At 43.8% G+C, this 24,371-nt stretch overlaps 1 pseudogene; it reads left to right on the top strand.

The window, feature by feature from the left end:
- The first annotated feature begins 298 nt into the window (after positions 1 to 298).
- On the top strand, positions 299 to 8,726 carry LOC121583951 (annotated as a pseudogene).
- Positions 8,727 to 24,371: the final 15,645 nt, after the last annotated feature.

The raw sequence follows: 24,371 nt of genomic DNA, 5'->3' as shown, positions 1-24,371 counted from the left end.
ACCCCAAGGCAGGTCTACATCATATGTTAGTCTTTCATTCATATGAATGCGTTCATGTAATTTTCATGTAATGAATTATCATATAATTTCAAAGTAGCAAATAACATAAAACAATAGACAAACGCTACTTTGTTCCAGCTTTGGCTGCACAACGGGATACATGCATACTGCCATACAACAACGATGACTGGACCAGTCTTGAATTTCACAGACGTAGAATATTGTTCAGTAAATGGAACTGAAACAGCTCCAAGCAGATGGACATGTGATCATTGACCCACACAGGAAGGAGAAGAACCAGTATGAGTCAGAAGAAAGAGATTCACTCTCTCAGACATCCAAAATGCCTTGTAAACTGCTAAATCTATGTGAGTATGAAACACATAAACTGGTCCGAATTCAAAGTGTAAGGCTGGGATCGCTGAAATTGACATTTAACGGAGTCATACTGATGTTCATCTGGTGAGTATTCTGCAGAATGATTCAGTTTGCGATAATAACGGTAGTAGACGAGGAACGCCCACGCACCTTGATCAAGAATGTGTGCATGAAAATAAAGTATTAATGTTATTATAGATAATGAATACATTCTGAAATAATGATGTATTACTTTTATCAATTGTATTTACTATTTATTTTAATTTGTTTACCATCCATCTTCCAGCCATACCAATAATATTTCAAAATGAATGTTATTATAGATAATGAATACATTCTGAAATAATGATGTATTACTTTGATCAATTGTATTTACTATTTATATTTATTTATTTACCATCCATCTTCTTCTAGCCATACCAATAGTATTTGAAAACTATCAGGGACACATAATAGTAATTTACTCCATGTCAAGGTGTGCTGTATGTGGAAGGTGCGGGAATCAGGCGCAGGACACAGAAGCTTCGTACAACAGTCTTTAGTGATAAATACGAGCAAAAGTGCCCGGAGACGAGCGATACGCACACAGGCGTAAACAAACAGGAAAATACATAAGCGCACACAAAGTGCGAAAACCTCTCCTAACACACAAGGAGGGAAAACCAATACCGACAGGACGCTCAATAACACACAACACATGACTAACAAAACGAGAACTTAAAGGACACATAATCAACGCTAACTAACCACAGGTGTACAACAATCAGACAAAAGCAAACGAACATAGAAACATACAACGGTGGCAGCTAGTACTCCGGGGACGACGACCGCCGAAACCTGCCCGAGCAAGGAGGAGGAGCAGCCTCGGCAGATTCCATGACAGTACCCCCCCCTTGACGCGCGGCTCCAGCCGTGCGCCGACCCCGGCCTCGGGGACGACCAGGAGGACGCGGTGCAGGGCGCGTAGGGTGACTACGGTGGAACTCAGTCAGGAGAGACGGGTCTAGGATGTCCCTCCTCGGCACCCAGCACCGCTCCTCCGGGCCGTACCCCTCCCACTCCACGAGATATTGGAGACCCCCCATCCGACGTCTCGAATCCAAGATGGACCGAACTGTGTACGCTGGAGCCCCCTCGATGTCCAATGGGGGCGGAGGAGTCTCTGGTATCTCACCTTCCTGGAGTGGACCAGCTACCACCGGCCTGAGAAGAGACACATGGAACGAGGGGTTAATATTCTTATACTCAATAGGTAGTAGTAACCTGTAACACACCTCGTTCAATCTCCTCAGGACTTTAAAGGGCCCTACAAACCGCCGACCCAGCTTCCGGCAGGGCAAGCGGGAGGGTAGGTTTCTGGTCGAGAGCCAGACTCGATCTCCAGGTGCGTACACCGGCCCCTCACTGCGGTGGAGATCGGCGCTCGCTTTTTGTCGACGGATGGCCCGCTGCAGATGGACGTGTGCAGCGTTCCACGTCTCCTCCGAGCGCCTTACCACTCATCCACCGCAGGGGCCTCGATCTGGCTCTGATGCCACGGTGCCAGAACCGGCTGGTAACCTAACACACATTGGAAAGGGGTTAGGTTGGTGGAGGAGTGGCGAAGAGAATTCTGGGCCATCTCTGCCCAGGGAATATACCTCGCCCACTCCTCCGGCCGGCCCTGGCAATACGACCTCAGAAACCTACCCACATCCTGGTTCACACGTTCTACCTGCCCATTACTCTCCGGATGGTACCCCGAGGTAAGGCTCACCGAGACCCCCCAGGCGCTCCATGAACGCTCTCCAGACTCGGGAGGTGAACTGGGGACCTCGATCAGACACTATATCCTCGGGTACCCCGTAATGCCGGAAGACGTGGGTGAATAGTGCCTCAGCGGTCTGCAAGGCAGTGGGAAGACCTGGCATTGGGAGAAGACGACAGGCTTTAGAGAACCGATCCACAACGACCAGTATGGTGGTATTCCCCTGAGAGGGGGGAAGGTCTGTAACAAAGTCCACCGAGAGGTGAGACCAGGGTCGTTGTGGAACGGGCAGGGGTTGTAACTTACCCCTGGGCAGATGTCTGGATAGTCTCCTCATGACCCCCCTGCGTACACATCCTAAGTGGTGCTGTGACTTCCCTGATCAACCCCGATCCCAACGGACGGCTATCTAGGGCATGAACAGGAAATGGGATGTCAACAGGAAGTAGGGGAATCCCTAACTCTAAACAAAATTTACGATCAACAAAATTCCCAGCTGCGCCTGAATCTACTAGCTCCTTATGCTGGGAATGAGGTGCAACCTGTGGAAATCGCACAGGTATACAGAAGTGCACAACAGAGAGCTCTGGGTAAGTGGGACGCCTACTCACCTGGAAGGACTCCCCAGTGCAGGGCCTGCCGTCCTCTCCCCTAGGAGACCCTCCCCAACACCTGGCCGCGGTGTGTCCTCCACGGCCACAGTTGGTGCAGGGGATGGCCCCCCTCGTGCTCCTTCCCCTCTTCTCTCTAGCGCCAGCACCCCTTGAGCTCCATAGGGCTCGGCTCGGAGGTGCTGGAGGGTGGAATGGACGAACCCCACTCGGACCGTCTGCGGGTGGCCAGCAGGGTGTCCAGCCGGATGGACATGTCCACCAACTGGTCGAACGTGAGACTAGTATCCCTGCAGGCCAGCTCTCGACGGACGTCCTCCCGAAGACTACAACGATAATGATCGATGAGGGCCCACTCATTCCACCCTGCGTCAGCCGCTAGAGTCCGGAACTCCAGTGCAAATTCCTGGGCGCTCCTCCTCCCCTGCCGGAGGTAGAATAGACGCTCCCCCGCCGCTTTCCCCTCAGGTGGATGGTCGAACACAGCCCTGAAGCGGCGGGAGAACTCTGCGTATGTGATCGTGGCGGCGTCTATCCTCCTCCATTCGGCGTTGGCCCACTCCAATGCCTTGCCGGTGAGACAGGAGATGAGGGCAGAAACGCTCTCGTGTCCCGAGGGCGCCGGGTGTACGGTGGCCAGGTATAGTTCCACCTGCAGGAGGAACCCCTGACACCCGGCAGCGGTACCATCATACGCCCTCGGGAGCGAGAGCCGAATCCCACTGGGTTCCGGAGCTTGGATGGGCGGACTGGCTGATGGTGATGGCAAGGTAGGGGGAGATGTGGGTGCCCCTCTGTTCTCCCATCGGTGCAGAGTGTTTATTAAGTCCTGAAGGGCGGTCCCGATGCGGTTGATCTGGTCGTTCTGCTCGCGGACGCGCTCCTCCAGGTACTCGGATGCTAGTGCTGTTCCTGCTGATTCCATGTTGGTGTGTTATTCTGTCAAGGTGTGCTGTATGTGGAAGGTGCGGGAATCAGGCGCAGGACACAGAAGCTTCGTACAACAGTCTTTAGTGATAAATACGAGCAAAAGTGCCCGGAGACGAGCGATACGCACACAGGCGTAAACAAACAGGAAAATACATAAGCGCACACAAAGTGCGAAAACCTCTCCTAACACACAAGGAGGGAAAACCAATACCGACAGGACGCTCAATAACACACAACACATGACTAACAAAACGAGAACTTAAAGGACACATAATCAACGCTAACTAACCACAGGTGTACAACAATCAGACAAAAGCAAACGAACATAGAAACATACAACGGTGGCAGCTAGTACTCCGGGGACGACGACCGCCGAAACCTGCCCGAGCAAGGAGGAGGAGCAGCCTCGGCAGATTCCGTGACACTCCAATTTGCAACATTCTACACTGCTCAAAAAAATAAAGGGAACACTTAAACAACACAATGTAACTCCAAGTCAATCACACTTCTGTGAAATCAAACTGTCCACTTAGGAAGCAACACTGATTGACAATACATTTCACATTCTGTTGTGCAAATGGAATAGACAACAGGTGGAAATTATAGGCAATTAGCAATAAAGGACTGGTTTTGCAGGTGGCTGATGTTTTGGTCACTTTTGAATGCTGCCGGTGCTTTCACTCTAGTGGTAGCATGAGACGGAGTCTACAACCCACACAAGTGGCTCAGGTAGTGCAGCTCATCCAGGATGGCACATCAATGCGAGCTGTGGCAAGAAGGTTTGCTGTGTCTGTCAGCGTAGTGTCCAGAGCATGGAGGCGCTACCAGAAGACAGGCCAGTACATCAGGAGACGTGGAGGAGGCCGTAGGAGGGCAACAACCCAGCAGCAGGACTGCTACCTCCGCCTTTGTGCAAGGAGGAGCAGGAGGAGCACTGCCAGAGCCCTGCAAAATGACCTCCAGCAGGCCACAAATGTGCATGTGTCTGCTCAAACGGTCAGAAACAGACTCCATGAGGGTGGTATGAGGGCCCGACGTCCACAGGTGGGGGTTGTGCTTACAGCCCAACACCGTGCAGGACGTTTGGCATTTGCCAGAGAACACCAAGATTGGCAAATTCGCCACTGGCGCCCTGTGCTCTTCACAGATGAAAGCAGGTTCACACTGAGCACATGTGACAGATGTGACAGAGTCTGGAGACGCCATGGAGAACGTTCTGCTGCCTGCAACATCCTCCAGCATGACCGGTTTGGCGGTGGGTCAGTCATGGTGTGGGGCGGCATTTCTTTGGGGGGCCGCACAGCCCTCCATGTGCTCGCCAGAGGTAGCCTGACTGCCATTAGGTACCGAGATGAGATCCTCAGACCCCTTGTGAGACCATTTGCTGGTGCGGTTGACCCTGGGTTCCTCCTAATGCAAGACAATGCTAGACCTCATGTCGCTGGAGTGTGTCAGCAGTTCCTGCAAGAGGAAGGCATTGATGCTATGGACTGGCCCGCCCGTTCCCCAGACCTGAATCCAATTGAGCACATGTTCCCGATTTAGCGGAGACTGCATTCACGGTAAACGCTGAATATGTCGGCTCAATCGGAAATGACCTTTACATTTCTATCGCGGAATCCGTAACGCTTCAGCATTACAGATTGAATAGAGCCCTAAACCGTCAGCTGTAAAAAAGACAATTAAAAAGATATCTTCAATAATGCAATTGATGACTGCTCTGACATCTAGGCCTGCTCTCTTGGCATCAGCTGAGAACTTCACAGTCCTCATCAAGAACAACATCAGATTCCCAAAATTTAACTTCATTAGGTGAGACTGCCCAATTCAATGTGAATAGATTTGTTTATTTTTAGCTTGCACTCTACAGTTCTCAAGTCTATTATATTCAGAGTAACCTTCACCACCCCACCTTTACATACTCAGAGGGTCATAATCACAAAAAACAGATGGAAAACAAGCACCTTCTTTAAATTCAGCTGATCTTACTGATGTGTGTCTGTCTCACAGAAGGAACATCCTCCCTGAGATGACAGACAGCCACCTGAAGCACTGCCAATTTAACAGGCGTACAGACCCCTGGTGCCCCATATTCCGCCTCAGGGACATTGTGCAGGAGGCCAGAGAGAACTTCTCAGAGATGGCAGTTGAGGTGGGCTGCTCTGTTAGAGGGAATTTCTCAAACAACCACAAATTTACTCTATGACGCTGAATTATTTGTACATATTATTTTTTTTGTAAACATTTTTTAGTCATTTAGCAGACGCTATTATCCAGAGCGACTTACAGTTAGTGAGTACATACATTTTTCATACTGGCCCCCCGTGGGAATCGAACCCACAACCCTGCTGTTGCAAGCGCCATGCTCTACCAACTGAGCTACAGGATGTCACTGATGTCTGCATCTATTTTGGCATTGCACGTACTGGCAGTTCATAATGTTGGACATATTTGATTACTTAATGAATCACAGAATTAAATCACCTTAATTACATCAGATGTGAGAGGGTTTACATGATTGTCAGGTAAGGTTGATGTAAAACAAGTTGAGTAGATTTTTTTATTTAACCTTTATTTAACCAGGTAAGCCAGTTGAGAACAAGTTCTCATTTACAACTGCGACCTGGCCAAGATAAAGCAAAGGAGTGCGATAAAAACAACAACAACACAGTTACATATGGGATAAACTAAAAGTACAGAAAAAAACATAATAGAAAAATAGAAAATCTATATACAGTGTGTGCAAATGTAGTAAGTTATGGAGGTAAGGCAATAAATAGGCCATAGTGCAAAATAGTTACAATTTAGTATTAACACTGGAATGATAGATGTGCAGAACATGATGTGCAAATAGAGATACTGGGGTGCAAATGAGCAAAATAAATAACAATATGGGGATGAGGTAGTTGGGTGGGCTAATTACAGATGGGCTGTGTACAGGTGCACATCATCTCCACCATGCTCTCTCACCACAGGGTGGCGTCATTGGGATCCAAATTAAGTGGGATTGTAACCTGGACGGGTTCTTGCAGAACTGTCTGCCCAAATACTCCTTCCGCCGGCTGGATGAGAAGGAGAGCAACAGTATTCTGTACCCTGGTCTCAACTTCAGGTAATGGTGACTTTTTAGATATCGGTGCATCCAGATAACAGTGTAACATTGTTTATTACAGTTTTATAACTACATGTGTTGGCAGGTTTGCTAAATATCAGACAGAGAAAGGTGTTGGGGAGAGAACCCTGTTTAAAGCATTTGGGATCAGGTTTGATGTCATGGTATTTGGAAAGGTTTGTATGACTTATTAAGTCTTATCATTCAAACCTGCAATAATGATGATGGTAAACTTATGAATGTGCATATATTATTCTAATCAATGCATGAATCAGAAAAATACAAATGGTAATGTATAATGTGTGTTCTTTTAAAGGCAGGAAAATTCAGCATAATCCAACTGATCATCTATATTGGATCAACTCTATCCTATTATGCACTGGTGAGCTTAATTCAGCTTTTTTGAAATTCAACATTTTAATAGGTAAAGAAGCTTACATGGACTGTGACTTTCCCCAGACCACTTTATTCATTGACTGGCTCATTGGGACCAGCTGCTTCTCTAAAGAAGCCAGACAGAACTACTCAGAGAAAAAGGTTGAATCTGTTCAGGACAGACAACAGGTAGGAGTGGGATGGCATTCCCCACTTGGGATTATACATGCCCTCAAACCCACAGCAACATTTGCATTCCCATTGCCTGAATGTTGGATGTAAATATGTGGTGAGACGCTGAACAATGGGACTATTCTTCTTCTGTGTTCCAGTGCATTCTCTGTGTCTCGTTTGTGGACGAGAACCATATAAGAGTGGTGAAAAGATCACATAAGAAAAGTTTACAACAAGTGAAGCCCATCTCCGTTCACCCATTCAAGGTTAGCATAACTATGTTTTCCCAAATGTAGTGCCATTCTCACCCCCTGATACAGTAGATACTCACTTTTAAGCTCACTTTATGTTACCCTTTTCTTGTCTTTTATACAGTTAGTCAGCAAGGTAATATATTGTATATAAGTACATATGACTACTGTGATATGTATGTATTGCACTCTTGTTGTCAGGACGACATAAGGCACCTGAGTGCCATGGTTGGTGTATTGCAGAAAGGGAACATCGTAGACAAGCAGCCCCAGGCTCTCCCCCGGCCCAGCCGTCCAGCCTGGTGTCTGTGTGGCTGCTACCTCCCCTCCACCCATCCCCCGGCCCAGCCGTCCAGCCTGGTGTCTGTGTGGCTGCTACCTCCCCTCCACCCATCCCCCGGCCCAGCCGTCCAGCCTGGTGTCTGTGTGGCTGCTACCTCCCCTCCACCCATCCCCCGGCCCAGCCGTCCAGCCTGGTGTCTGTGTGGCTGCTGCCTCCCCCTCCACCCATCCCCCGGCCCAGCCGTCCAGCCTGGTGTCTGTGTGGCTGCTACCTCCCCTCCACCCATCCCCCGGCCCAGCCGTCCAGCCTGGTGTCTGTGTGGCTGCTGCCTCCCCTCCACCCATCCCCCGGCCCAGCCGTCCAGCCTGGTGTCTGTGTGGCTGCTACCTCCCCTCCACCCATCCCCCGGCCCAGCCGTCCAGCCTGGTGTCTGTGTGGCTGCTGCCTCCCCTCCACCCATCCCCAGGAGCAGCTGTGCTGCAGGCGCTGCATCACCACCTCCTCCCTGTTTGAACAGCTGGTGCTGAGTCGGCCCGTGTTGGAGGCAGTGTTGCTGTACAGGGAGCCTCTTTGTGAGCTGACCGAGGCGGAGCAGCGGACCACCGCCCTGCGCCACTGCGCCTACATACAGTATATCAGCTGGAGATTTGGGGCCCCACTCAGAGAAAGCCTCCCTGTCATGCCCAGTTGTAGCGTGTGGAGAATCAGAGAGGAATACTCCAGCCAAGATGGAGAGTACACTGGCCTGAGGCCCAGCAGAACTACTTCTCCCCAGTCCAGCCCTAACACACAGCTTTAGGGAAGAGGGAGAGTCAGTGTTCTAGAAAGTAGTGTTCTACATAGAAAGCTCCATCAGAGATTGGTCCTCATACAGTGGGGAAAAAAAGTATTTAGTCAGCCACCAATTGTGCAAGTTCTCCCACTTAAAAAGATGAGAGAGGCCTGTAATTTTCATCATAGGTACACGTCAACTATGACAGACAAATGAGAAAAAAAAATCCAGAAAATCACATTGTAGGATTTTTAATGAATTTATTGGCATATGATGTGGAAAATAAGTATTTGGTCAATAACAAAAGTTTCTCAATACTTTGTTATATACCCTTTGTTGGCAATGACACAGGTCAAACGTTTTCTGTAAGTCTTCACAAGGTTTTCACACACTGTTGCTGGTATTTTGGCCCATTCCTCCATGCAGATCTCCTCTAGAGCAGTGATGTTTTGGGGCTGTCGCTGGGCAACACAGACTTTCAACTCCCTCCAAAGATTTTCTATGGGGTTGAGATCTGGAGACTGGCTAAGCCACTCCAGGACCTTGAAATGCTTCTTACGAAGCCACTCCTTCGTTGCCGGCGGTGTGTTTGGGATCATTGTCATGCTGAAAGACCCAGCCACGTTTCATCTTCAATGCCCTTGCTGATGGAAGGAGGGTTTCACTCAAAATCTCACAATACATGGCCCCATTCATTCTTTCCTTTACACGGATCAGTCGTCCTGGTCCCTTTGCAGAAAAACAGCCCCAAAGCATGATGTTTCCAACCCCATGCTTCACAGTAGGTATGGTGTTCTTTGGATGCAACTCAGCATTCTTTGTCCTCCAAACATGACGAGTTGAGTTTTTACCAAAAAGTTATATTTTGGTTTCATCTGACCATATGACATTCTCCCAATCCTCTTCTGGATCATCCAAATGCACTTCAGACGGGCCTGGACATGTACTGGCTTAAGCAGGGGACACGTCTGACACTGCAGGATTTGAGTCCCCTGGCGGCGTAGTGTGTTACTGATGGTTGGCTTTGTTACTTTGGTCCCAGCTCTCTGCAGGTCATTCACTAGGTCCCCCGTGTGGTTCTGGGATTTTTGCTCACCGTTCTTGTGATCATTTTGACCCCACGGGGTGAGATCTTGCGTGGAGCCCCAGATCGAGGAGATTATCAGTGGTCTTCCATTTCCTAATAATTGCTCACAGTTGATTTATTCAAACCAAGCTGCTTACCTATTGCAGATTCAGTCTTCCCAGCCTGGTGCAGGTCTACAATTTTGTTTTGGTGTCCTTTGACAGCTCTTTGGTCTTGGCCATTGTGAAGTTTGGAGTGTGACTGTTTGAGGTTGTGGACAGGTGTCTTTTATACTGATAACAAGTTCAAACAGGTGCCATTAATACAGGTAGCGAGTGGAGGACAGAGGAACCTCTTAAAGAAGAAGTTACAGGTCTGTGAGAGCCAGAAATCTTGCTTGTTTGTAGGTGACCAAATACTTATTTTCCACCATAATTTGCAAATAAATTCATTAAAAATCCTACAATGGGATTTTCTGGATTTTCTTTTCTCAATTTGTCTGTCATAGTTGACGTGTACCTATGATGAAAATTACAGGCCTCTCTCATCTTTTTAAGTGGGAGAACTTGCACAATTGGTGGCTGACTAAATACTTTTTTTCCCCACTGTAGCTCCATCAGAGATTGGTCCTCATAGCTCCATCAGAGATTGGTCCTCATAGCTCCATCAGAGATTGGTCCTCATAGCTCCATCAGAGATTGGTCCTCATAGCTCCATCAGAGATTGGTCCTCATAGCTCCATCAGAGATTGGTCCTCATAGCTCCATCAGAGATTGGTCCTCATCATGTAGCGGCTGTATCATGCATTTGTACTGGTGTATTTATCTAATCTTCCATTCAGCATTAAGGTTAACATTTTCAACCTAAACATTATCCTCGCCTGTAGATATTGTGTATATCCATCCCACTGTCTAGAGACCATTAATGATAAAGAGGGAAATAGCGTAAGATACTTAATCTTAGATGACAATGAACTGGAGCTAACTGGAGGAGGGAATTGTATTATCATTTTGTTGACTGTCTGCATACATGTAACCTATTTCAATTATTTTTTATATTGGAACAGATCTTTTTTACCATGTGCAATAAATGTAATTTTGAAAATATTGTTGACTTGATGATGATGTAATTTCACATCTTCTCCAGTTCTTGTGTGCATACAATAGTACATATGGATCCATTGTAGTCGATGTACAGTAGTTTTATTATGCCTCTACTCCAATGAGATAGATTTGCGAAATGAGCCAGGGTCAGTTGTAGTTTTCATACTAGCCATGATGATGATTTTACTATTATCTCAGCAGGCTGTGAGTGTGAGACCTGTTTACCTCTTGTATCACTCCCATTGCTAGTTTGCTACAGTATATCCATAACTCAGATGATGGGCTGCTGTAGCTGTCAGAGCTGAATCTGCTGTTTGTTTGATTACGAAACACCAATAATTATTGTGGTTAAGAGCAAAGTGGTGGGAGCTGTCTTTAGATTAATCCAGTTTCTGGTAATCTTTTATGTTTTTGGAAAAATTGGGGCTTCAATTATTTCCGTTTCTATTACAAAGCCATCTATATTAAGTCATTGTGGATGATGTGTGATTGTATCACTTTATCTCTACACTTGTGTTGTGTCTAACCTGTTATACTGCAGGTATGTGCAAAAGTCTTACCAGGAGACAGACTCAGTGATCAGCTGTCACCACCTAGGCTTTTAAGACTTTTAATGAATTTTTTTATCTTAAACACATTTTATTCTAGGTAGCTAGGAATGTATAGGTAGCTATCAAGTACTGCCTTCCCCAACATCTCTGATCTGGGTGCCCTTGTGTGGGATTTGGCTGATTACAACATCCCCACTCAGGTAGCATCATATACTCAATACACTTAATCTACAGTGTATCACCTTCTGGTCAGTTTGAGTTCAAATTGTATTTGGTAATTGTTTTAATATTTTTGTATAAGAAGGGGATTTGTTTTAGGAAAATGTGTTCTTTGTCTGGTAGGGTGAGAGTTTTTTCTTTGTGTTGACCAACATGATTGTCACCCCCAATCAAACTCAACTGAGCTGATTTCTTCTTTAAAATACACTGACATGTATAATAGGCTATATTGTGAAACGTTTAGTTATTGTATGAATTTAATACTACTAAAAAGATATTGTAACATGTATAATGAGACTGTAGTTACACATTAAAACATTTACTTATAAAACCTTTATTTCAATTGTAGTCAAAAAGGTATTTGAATGTTAGTGAAATGTGATCCTGTATCTTCTTAAGATCCTAAACCAATCCTCCATTTGCATGTCAGACAGTGAGTGCACAGAGGGATCCAGTGATGTTCGTGGCAACGGTAGGCTTCCATGTCTTGCTGATAAATCCTTGTAGAATTGTTAACAAGGGCAGCAACCAGCAAAGAGATGGATGAAACATTCATTCAGGGTTTCATAAGAAAATACATATCAACTGCTCCAGAGAAATGTATCCAGACAGGGCTATGCGTAAACTACTCAGAGACTGTCAAAACCTGTGAGGTGCTATCTTGGTGTCCTCTTGAAATAGACACTAACCTACCTGAGTAAATAAGAACACATTACAGTGCATTCGGAAAGTATTCAGACCCCTTGACTTTTTCCACATTTTGTTACGTTACAGCCTTATTCTAAAATGGATTAAATATTTTTTATTATTCTCATCAAGCTACACACAATACCCCATAATGACAAAGCAAAAACAGGTTTTTTTTATTTTTTTGCAAATTTATAAAAAATAAACAGAAATACCTTATTTACATAAGTATTCAGACCCTTTGCTATGAGACTCGAAATTGAGCTCAGGTGTATCCTGTTTCCATTGATCATCCTTGAGATGTTTCTACAACTTGATTGGAGTCCACCTGTGGAAAATTCTATTGATTGGACATGATTTGGAAAGGCACACACCTGTCTATATAACGTCCCACATTTGACAGATCTGGGGAAGGGTAGCAAAAAATGTCTGCAGCATTGAAGGTCCATCAATCTACACACAATACCCCATAATGACAATGAAAAAACAGGTTTCTAGAAATGTTTGCATATTGTGACGTCACGAGAGGCTACACAGCTTTCAGCGGGATTGCTCAAGTAGTGCAAGGAGACAAGGTTCAAACAAAACAAGGATTTTATTATAGGTCTTGGGAAATTAACGAAAATATAACAAAATTCTGTTCTCTTGTGGCTCTTTAAGGGTTAACAGTTCAGGGATGTCTCTTCCACATCCAAAATCATAATTCTCACTCGCTCAGATAACTTTTCCCCAGCCTTACTGTAGTCCACGTTGCAGCTAGTGGCCAACCCAGCAAAAAGTCCTTCCAAATGTCTCTCACGTATTTCCACAGGTGCATATATCCAAAGGTGAGTATTTCCCAAAGGTAAGTATCTCCAAATCCTTATATTCCTCATGGAAGTGGACGTGCAGCACTCTTGTCCTCCAGAGAGCCCAGGTTGGAGACTGTGTCTCTTCACCCCCCACACACTCCCTCAGTGTGTCTCTTCCCTTCCCAAACCTTCAGCTCATCAGCTCCTCATTTGTTTCAGCTGCGTGGGAAGATTGGCCATAGAGGGTAGAGTTCCCGACCATACCAGCAGATGGAGCCATAGCTGTCTGGGTTTGCAGCCACCTCAGGATGTAACGTCCCTCCAGGACACAGCCTCTCGTGACATCACACATCCCCCTCCCTCGGGACCGACGTCCTCGTCGGGTAAAGGCACAGCGAAGAAGGCATCACGCCGGGAGAGGGCGTCCGCATTGCCGTGGTGCTTGCCAGCCTGCTCTCTCTTCAACTCCTCCACCTCTAGGACCAGGGACTCAGCCTCCTGTTGTCTCTCCTTGAGTTTCTTACTGAACGATCAGCCTTGGTTTTTAGCAGAGTTTAGCTTCTGTTGAGCAGCTTTCAGTTCCTTCTCTCTCTCTGCCTCCGCATTCTTCATCTTGTTCTCCAACACCTTGTACTTCTCCTCTGCCTTCTTCTGGACCTCCTTATATGGTATTATTTTATGTATCATTAAGGCAAATGTAGGGAGAGGTCAAAGCAGAGACATTTATGTGTTTATCATAAACTCCCTGCAGATGGTCTGGGCATGTCAATGACATGTGATGGAGATACAACTCCTCGTGATAGCTGTGTGGAGATTGGAGTAACAATGGACCTAGTGTTATCATTTGTTTGCTTATGACCTTATGACCTGACACATGGCCACATGCACATAAACTCAAGGGCCAGGGAGGATGGTAAATGATAAATGCCTTAATGTATGTACGTATATTATTTGTAAAGAAGGGGTCTGCAACCATATAATGAGATTAGGGAAAGGGTCTGCTACCAATATAATGCGATTAGGGAAGAGGCTTCCTGTGGAAAAGCGCCCATGACCTTTTGGAGTACATTACAGGTGACATCTGGACGTTGAAAGCTAAGGTAGAGTGGTACTAAAATAAGTTAATAATTTGCCCTAAGGGGAGGGACTGTATATGCTATGTAACATGATTATGCATTTGTGTGTATAAAAGGGAGCTCTAAGCTAAAGGAAGACAGTTGTTTGCTCCATGGAGCAAAGCTCAGGCTTTTTATTCAATAAAGTCTAATTCTTGAATACACAAGCTCCGGTGTCTTGAGAGATATTTTTGAGTTGATTATCTAGTCAAATATTTCCACAACATAATTGGCACCCCAGACGGGACTTGATAGGGATCAGTGACGGTATACATTTGCAGTTGTGAAACGGCTTGGACGGACCATACAAACAAAAGCGGCCGCTTTTAAAAGGTAAGCCAAGTTCTTACTAATATAGTATAACGTTTGTGTGGTCCGATCCGGGGCTCGGCAACATCTAAAGAAATTCCAAAGTAGGTCTCTCCAAATTTAAGAACCAGAAAATTAGACACTAGGAGCTTTTGAATTTAAGAAAACATGTCGCTGTTGTTTGTCTGAACTGTCTGTTCGATTCATTTGATTCATTTGATTCATCTTGTTGATCGCTCTGTCTGGGTCATTTCGACACGGGTGGTTGTACAGCTGGTTGTGCGATCAGATAATAACATGTTAAGTCCTGCAGATACCTCTTTAGACGTGTTGGGGGAGTGAATCGTCTTGAGGACTGCTTAGGTAGGCAGAAATCCTGTGTAATACCGCTCCTTTTTCTGTGTTGAGGAAGTGTAACAGAAAAAATAGGGCAGAATTGACAGGTCGCTTAGGAAAGCGTAGTAGAAGTCCAGGTGTGTTGAGGAAGTGTAATACCTAGGGGCTAAATAAATAGAAATCTTGTGGATACCGCTTTGGAGAGCTAAAATTAGCATTCCAGGGGACTGAACGGGCAAGTGACTACCTACGGATACCGCTCTGATGAGGAATTCTTTGTTGGAGGTCTGCACAGGTAGGTAGGGAATCATCCTGTGTTGTGATGATGCCAATATTAGGTAGGGTAGATCAGGTAAAAAAGTTAGGTCATCCGGCGTAGGTGACACCATAAATTGGAGTAACACCGGTCATCCTGAGTAGGTGAATGGGTTAAATAGCTACAAGGGCTTCAAAATATAGAGAAAGTGTTAAATAAGAGTAGGTCTGCTCATCTCGTATGGTGAATGGTTTGCTTGTGCGGCTGTAAGTCATTCAACTGTCTGATTCATTTGGGCACAAGTGGCTGCTCATCTGTGTGAGTGAGAATAATAAGAAACCCTGCAAGTAAATAGCCTTTCTGTAAGGAAAGAAAATATATTTGAGGTTGTTTGAAGCTTCTGTCTGATGGAGAAAGGGGTGTGCCCAATCTCACATTAGGAAAGAGAAGAATAAATGGTGCGTGGAATATTCATTGACCAACTGAGTGTAGAAAATTCACGTTACTAGGAGGGGTAGAATAAATCCTGTTGGAGGAACAGGTCACGTGTACCGGTGTGGTCATATGACGTCCATGCATTGTATTTTGATAAATCTGTTAGGGTATGTTTCTGACATTATATTTAGAAACTTTAGAGGTGATGTAGTATTATGATAAATTGACTACAGTAAAATAATAACTAGGATAGGGTTAACATTCCAAATTTGGGCCCTTTGATAGAATAAATATTCCTGTAGGTTATACAAAGTAATTAAGGGCGTTTAAGAACAACATTGTATAAATATGGAATAAAAGTGGTATAATGGTGTAAATTAGTCGCACTCTGAAGTTTGAATGATGAGATAAAGAGGTGTGTTTGATAATTATATATACGTTGGAATAATAAGCTTTTCTTGTAAATTATATCTTGGAGTTTCGTACAACAATGCCTGTCATAGAATTTTGTAAGATCAGGGAATAGTGACCAGCATATATGATTCTAGGAGGATTCTATGACTGAGGGAAAGGATTTGGGTAATTTGTTGTTGTTCCGCTGAGACTAGATGGTGATTAACTGATTTGTGGCAATAAAGAATAATTAGAAACATGAATGGTTTGGTAGATATGAATAAATTGGAATATAATGAATTTTATGTGAGTGTGATTTAATACGAGGGATTGGATAAAATTATAGGTGTTGACTTGCTCAAACACGTAGACGTACGTGGAAATGGGAGAGAGTATATAGGACAGGTGGTAGAATTAAACATTATAATAAACTATCTATTATTTCAGAAGCAGATATATAATTCATTTGGTTAGGTCGTTAGATCTGTTTCCAAATCAATGAATGTGGGGTTTGACTTGTTGACTGCTAAGTTGATTACGTTGAGCGTGTGAGATCTGTGTCCTTCAAAGCAATTTTCTGATAAAGTGTGGTATGTGCCAGATACTAAAACTACTGACCATTATCATTGGAATAAAGGAGGATTAACTTGTCATTTCGATAAAGCATAGATTCTGCATCGCTGAACAGAGTCTAGGTTTTCTAAGTATAGTTTAGCTATTGTTGTGGGTTGCTTAGATTGAAGGAACAGTCAGGATTATTAGTTATTGTTGGGATGTGAATAGATTTTACTAATGCCATGAATTAGTTTCCAGTTAAAAGAGAGTCATACTTGTTTGACTGTATCGTGCTGAAATAGTTATTAAAAGAAAGTTTGAATAGTTGGATGGAAAACATTTATTTGACAAAATTCTAATTGTTATTACTTTATTCTATGGTTTGCGTCACCAGTGGTGTATGCGAATATTTGGTGAATTGTAGAATGATAATGTATTTTCATTACGTAAACCAGGGGATGCAAGGAGCTTTGGCTTTTATGCTGAGGGAATAGCATCAATTTATAGTGGGTTCTGGATTTGTTGAATAAACAAACTTATGTTTTGAACTAAAGTAATGCAATGGGCTACAATTATAGCATTATCAGAGGAGGGCACTGTGCGCTCATCTGTGGTCCTCTGTAGCTCAGTTGGTAGAGCACGGTGCTTACAACGCCAGGGTTGGGTGTTCGATTCCCAAGGGGGGCTAGTATAAGTATAATAATGTAGTTTGGAATAAAAGCATCTGCTAAAATGTTAACGGGTATGGAGAGGAGAGTACGTGGGAGTCATTGAATAAGGTTTTGCTGGATTAAACAAGTGACAATGGTGGAATATGTCTATAAATAAATTGGATTGTGATAAATGGATGATTTCAATATATGATGGTAAACTACAGCAAGTGTTTGGTGTTACTTGTAGCTTACTTAGAAAGGATAGTTAATTCATTCTGTAATGGCGGGGTGATGATTTGCGTGGCTATGATTTTAGTTGATTACAGGAGAAATAGGATATAGTTTACGACGCATGGAGAAGTGAATGTCTTATATGGTAATAGATCAACTGAACCAAACATGATGTTACTACGGCAATTTAGGATGGATAATGTTGTTAAGTTCGGTTTTAAACCCTATGATAGAGGTAAATGCAGAACGTTGTTTGAAAGTGGTTTATTAGATCTGCTAGGAAAAATTGAAGAATTTCCATTTTTGTCTGTGGATGTTGGACATTGGGGGCTTGCTGAAACGTGAGAGCGCTATAAGGGATATTATGGGTTACGTTAAGTGCACAAGGATTGCGTATTTTGTAGGAAGTCATAGGAGATTGAATATTATGACTGTGGGTCGCTTTGGATAAAGGCGTCTGCTAAATGGCATATTATTATTATTATTGTTATCGGCAGGAGATTGCTAGCTAGTTAGCGGTGAGAGCTAGTGCGGTTTTCGTTGCTCTATGAACTGGAAGTAGATGCTTTGTGTGGCACTGGTGGAGCGACGGGTATCGGTGCTTCGATGGTGAATGTTGTCAATGTGTGCAGAGGGTCCCTGGTTCGAATCCAGTAAGGGACAGAAAGCAAATCTTTTACATTGATGCTATTGATGTGAATTACTGGTTTCATTGATAACATTATAGGAAAGATGTCCTACCAATTCATGTCGGATAGGATAACTTAGTAATTAAAATTGCATATTGGTGAATTGGATGTTTTATTGGTTTTTACTATAAATATAAAATAATTTGTCATCTGTTGAGGTACCGTTATGAGGGAAATTAGCGGTAGAGTATGATAGATATTGTAGAAGGTTTAAAAAATAAGTTAATTGGGTGATGAGACAGGTTGACTTGATGTTGAATGGGATTGTGTAATAGAAGTAATTATTTATATTTAGGAGAATGAGAATATGTTATTAGGTAGTATTGCTTTGTGGAGACGATTAACTAATGAAGAACATGTCTCGATAGTTGAATAAGGAACGATATTTGATAATTGATCATTTTATTACGACATTATATAGGTTGTTTAAACAGCAGTGAGTTATGATGATGTTTTATTACTTCAGATAGCGATAATTCGTTTATAGTACGTTGAACCTTGGGAGGTAGTTGTTGCTGTTGACTTGATGGATTAAGTAGACATCTTTTTATGGGTTTTGGATTATGAAACAATAAGTTTATATTTTAGAAGAAAAAAAAGAAAACATCAATGCAACAGTTTGCGATGTTTAGATTACTAAAAAGGGGTTATAGGTTTATAGTGGAAGGTGTAGTTAACTTAATAAAATGTGTTGTTATCTAGTGTCTTCTAAGTGGGAGTTTCTTTTAAGGGTTGATGGGAGTCTCCTATAATATTATGTTAGGGGTAAGGTAGGACAAGACGTATCAAACAATTTTTTAATCGATGCTGGGGTTAATGATTGTTGATGAGATAGGACTGGGGATATATGTATGATGTTTTGTGTGTAATTACTAACTTTGGATTGTTGATTATATGTTAACGACATGTATACTTTCTCTTCCAGGAACATGGGGATTTCTTTATTGGGAGGTTAAAAAAGTCTGTCGGCTAGGGTGGAACTAGTTAGTAAAATTAAGTAGTTTTATTTTTAGGTTGTCACAGGGAGCTACCAAAATAAATAAGGCCTGGCCATTTTTGTTTGTTTATTGTTTTATTATATGGTGTTCAAATAACCACAAACAAACTACTTAGTATGAAATGTTAGCTGTATAGGATTTTTATTTCTATTTGGGGTTTTTTGACAGGATGGAAGTGAAATATCTTAAAGGAGCATGCGCATGTAATTTGGGTTTTATTTACTGAGGGATAAGTAAATATGTATGATTTATTTTGAAAAGAGCTGTACTAAGGAATTACAACATTTAGAAAACTCTTGATGGTTGTTAGGAGTAGTATACTATTGGATGAAACAATTAATTGAATGATTTCAATGACCTCTGAAATCTGTCCTGGCTTTATAGTGCGACCTGATCACCCGCACTATGAATTCTAGAGGCATGCTGAATTAGGGGGTTAGATAAAATAAGGATAATTGTGAAGAAGTTTATAATTTGGAAAAAATCCTATATATAAATTAGTCCAAACTGGACAAGGATGAAGTGAGAGAGTTAGTCCTGAAGGAGAGGTATTCCTTGAATAGTGTTATGGGATACAGTTAAGTAAAGATATGCTCATGGGTTGTCATTTTCAGTTTAGTTATTCTTTTTGGTTTAATAGGCAATATTGTTGTTGTTTTGATTTTTGAACACATGAATCACGATGTGATGCATGTGTCCAAGGGGGGAAGTTGGGATTACAGAGGTTTTAATGTTTTATAATGGTTTTGTGGGGAAATATGCAAGGTGTATTAAGGATATGAGCAGTAGTAATAATGTGTTATGGGTTAGGTTAAATCTTTTTTGTCTTTGTGATAGGAGGCATGAAATAAGTGGACTACAACAAGCTGGAAGCAGGTGTGCTTCATAATCTCAAGGCTTCTCTTGACGGATGAGAGGACATGAGTAACATACTTTGTCTCACCCTAACCTAACAATGTTCTTAAGATTTTATTTTCATGGGTGAAGATAACTCTGCCCAACTGAGTAGGATAATCTGAGTATTTTCTGTGCCCTGGAGACTATGTGATGGCAAAAGACTACAAAGAAAGAACTGGAAAGACCCTAGGTGTTGGGCCTGTACCAGGTGTTGTTGGCTACCTTAATGATGGTAAAAGTGGTGGAGACAGATACTTAGATTCATGTTTCCACTATAGAGTGTTCCAACCTCAGCCATTGGGTAGCATTGTTGTCTTTTGTGTGTGTCTGTGCTTGTGTCTTTGCAGCAGTAACTCTGAGCTTCCCTATGAGTAGGCTGATAGAAGGACACTTTCACAGACCGATGTCGATAGATTGAGAGGGACTCTGGCTGATCCGGAGACCCTAGTGACGGGGAAGGTTAACAATTGAAGTGACCATAAACATCGTTGTCCAGGTTATACCAACGATGGTACGGATAGAGGGGAGTATCGGGTATCATCTTAACCATTGTACCAGAGTGAGGGAACTGATGATTAAGAGACTTTAAGGACCTTCCAGACCGCCTTGAGAGATTCCAGACCACCGAGAGATTCCAGACCTCCAAGACACACCAGATATCCTTATCATTGATTTCTCTACACTTGACTAGTTACCTGAGAATAAGGGGAATGGAGTACTGATAATAATAAAGAGCAGAAGGAAAAGACACAGAAGGGATCACTATTGGAATACAAGGGTTAAAATATTATTGGTGTGTGAGAAACCAGCACAAAGAGTATGGGGAAGTCACATGGGGTAGTGTGACCTTAAGATAATGAAAGAAAGAGACAGGTGAATCATAGACATAAGGAAAACAGTCCAAGACTTAGATAAACAATTTGATGTAGTATTTGGTGTTAGATTTCCAGGGGAAAGTGTTATTAGAAGAGAGAAGTGTAAGCAATTGTTAGAATAGGAACAAGGAAAGGGAAACACCAGAGTAATGTCAAATAGAGTATGAGCAAAAATATAGGAATGTTACAATAAAACAATTGGGTTATATAATTTGGGGGAGAATTCAAGGGAGAATGTGAAACATAATGATTTGTCATGTAGACAATGTTAATAGGGATGTTTTGGATTGGAAATTAACTCAACTGAACTGTTATGATCTGTCCTTTCCTGAGGTTGCTACGGATGGTGTCGTAATGCATTGCAGAGATAATTTGGCCCAGAACGGTGTAAACCTCAATAAAAACCAAAAATCCTCTACTCGGCTGAAGAGGAACAACAAAGGCGTTGAAGACGTTCCTGTCTGAACCACTTCTGCCAGGAGACCTGAATCCAGCATCAAATCAAAGCAATATACTGGTTTGCACATGGACAAAACAGGATGATGGTGGAGGTGTGGCGGTTCAGGTGTGACATTGGAATTGGGACATTGCTATGGGTAATCCAAGATGAACTATGAAGAACATAATGAAGACGCCAGAAGATTGAGTGCCGGTAGAGGAAGGGAGTGTTAGTTGAGGTATTATGTTGATTAAGGAGGTATTATACACTACTAAATTTATAGTAATTTGGACAATGCATTAGGGTACTGATCTGATGTAATTCTTGTTATGAGGAAGTTAATGCTAGAATTATTATAATATAAATATACATTCGGCTAGTATCAATATGTGCCAAGGTGAGAGTTTTAACTTTGAATGATGGAACAAAGGTGACTAATTAAGAATTGTCATTCTAAAGTTGTTTTGGGTAATTAATTTGATTATGATTATAAATTATAAGTTGACTGACTGATCTGAATAACTTATTAATATTAATGCTTAGTAATGTCGACATGGCAATTACTTGATTAGATATGGATGTTGATTATTTTGATTGTTATAATACTTGTGATATGGGTGATTAATCTTTTGTATTGATGGGACATTGGTGGAATGTCCCATAGGGGGGATTATATGGTATTATTTTATGTATCATTAAGGCAAATGTAGGGAGAGGTCAAAGCAGAGACATTTATGTGTTTATCATAAACTCCCTGCAGATGGTCTGGGCATGTCAATGACATGTGATGGAGATACAACTCCTCGTGATGGCTGTGTGGAGATTGGAGTAACAATGGACCTAGTGTTATCATTTGTTTTGCTTATGACCTTATGACCTGACACATGGCCACATGCACATAAACTCAAGGGCCAGGGAGGATGGTAAATGATAAATGCCTTAATGTATGTACGTATATTATTTGTAAAGAAGGGGTCTGCAACCATATAATGAGATTAGGGAAAGGGTCTGCTACCAATATAATGCGATTAGGGAAGAGGCTTCCTGTGGAAAAGCGCCCATGACCTTTTGGAGTACATTACAGGTGACATCTGGACGTTGAAAGCTAAGGTAGAGTGGTACTAAAATAAGTTAATAATTTGCCCTAAGGGGAGGGACTGTATATGCTATGTAACATGATTATGCATTTGTGTGTATAAAAGGGAGCTCTAAGCTAAAGGAAGACAGTTGTTTGCTCCATGGAGCAAAGCTCAGGCTTTTTATTCAATAAAGTCTAATTCTTGAATACACAAGCTCCGGTGTATTGAGAGATATTTTTGAGTTGATTATCTAGTCAAATATTTCCACAACACTTACTACTGCGCAGGGTCTCCTCACACTCCTCGATGGTCCTGCGCAGCCTCTCCAGCTCCTCCTGTTGCTTATGGAAGGAGCTCTGTTGGAGTTTAGCCTGGAGGATATCTAACTCTTCTGTCTTCATGTCTAACTGTTGCTTTAACAAACGATACCTCTCAGCGGTCCTCTTCAGACCAGACAGTTCTTTGTCCAGATTCTGTAGCTCCGTCTCTGTGTCGGTCTGGGCACCTGCCATCCCTATCAGAGCCCGGGGCGGGAGTGAGTAATTCGGAGGATTGCACCGGAGCCTTCCCAGGATGAGTCTTGCCTCTCCGTTTCCGAGGTACTCGGGTTATCCTCTCCTGAGACTCTCTCCAGAGTGGGTAAAAGGCTGGGCAGTCTCGTCCAATTAGGACAGGGACGGGAGGGAATCAACCACCCCCGCCGTCGTGTGTATGGTTCCCCGTGTGCTGGTCATTGTAAGTTCAGTAATGGGGTATTCTCTGGTGTCCCCATGGACACAGGAAACTGGGAGGACTTTCCCGGGGTCAGACACGTTGGGCCCACCAAATCCTTACGCACCAGGGTGGCCCGGCTACCAGAATCCAGTAAGGCCTCCACATCATGGTGATTCACAGTTACCGGGCAGGTGGGGGGGTCGATCTGGGCCGCCATCTACGACTCCCAAGAGCGAGGCAAACGGTGTGTGGGTGCTGAGCTGGAGGACTCCCGCAGTGGGCATAGGTTCATCGGCTGGTTTCCCACACTGCCAGGAGATATGTCCCATCTCCCCCACACCGGTAACACTGTCGAGTTTCCCCTCCTGGTGTACTCTTCTTGGACCCGCCTGGTTTCTGGCTCCCCCATGGAGCCGGGATAAGTCCTGACGTGGCTGGGTTCGAGACCTTGGGGTCCCTTTGGACGGGTTCTTCCCATTTGTGGTGGGGGCCGCACTCCTGGGGTCTTTTCGGGAAGCATTCAGCATCTCCGCTGTGGCCTGGTACTTTTCCACAGCTTCCACGGTCAGATCAGCCGTGGTCAAGGCCTGTTGACTGATGAACCGTTTTGCCTCATAAGGCAGGGCGCGTAGGTAACGATCCACCACAACGGCCTCCACCACCGCCGCTGCTGTATTCCTCTGCGGATCCAGCCATTTCCTTGCGATTCGGACAAGTTCATGCATCTGCGCCCGAGGAGGTTGGTCTGGTTGGAAGGTCCAGCCGTGAAAGCGCTGGGCCATACCAAACTTTGTGAGTCCATATCTGCTGAGGATCTCAGACTTCAGGGCATCATAGTCAGTAACCTGGTCAGGGCCCAGGTCCCGGACAGCATTCAGCGATTCCCCGGTTAGAAAGGGGGCTAACAGACCAACCCACTGTTGCTTGGGCCAGGCTTCCCTAGTGGCCGTGGCCTCAAATGCATGCAGGTATGCCTCAATGTCATCGGTAGCTCCCATCTTAGATATAAAGTCACTTGCCTTTATTGGGCGGGTATTTTGGACAACCCTCTGTCTCTGCAACTGCAATTCCTCTGCCTTCAGAAGGTTGGCTTTCTTTTGCTCCTCCAAGAGAGCCACGTTTGCTTGCATCTGGGCTTGCTGGCCAGCAACAAGGGCTTTCAATATGTCCTCCATTTCAGTCGGCGGGGGAGCCTACGGCCAACTTGGAAAACTGGGTGATCAAACCTTCGGTATCCTCCTCTGACATGCACTATTAACGCTGAGCGTGCCCGTATTCTCCACCATCTGTGACGTCACGAGAGGCTACACAGCTTTCAGCGGGATTGCTCAAGTAGTGCAAGGAGAC

Source organism: Coregonus clupeaformis, chromosome 16 (assembly GCF_020615455.1).
Source record: "Coregonus clupeaformis isolate EN_2021a chromosome 16, ASM2061545v1, whole genome shotgun sequence".
NCBI classification, from domain to species: Eukaryota; Metazoa; Chordata; class Actinopteri; order Salmoniformes; family Salmonidae; genus Coregonus; species Coregonus clupeaformis.
This window is presented reverse-complemented; position numbering and strand designations above follow the sequence as displayed.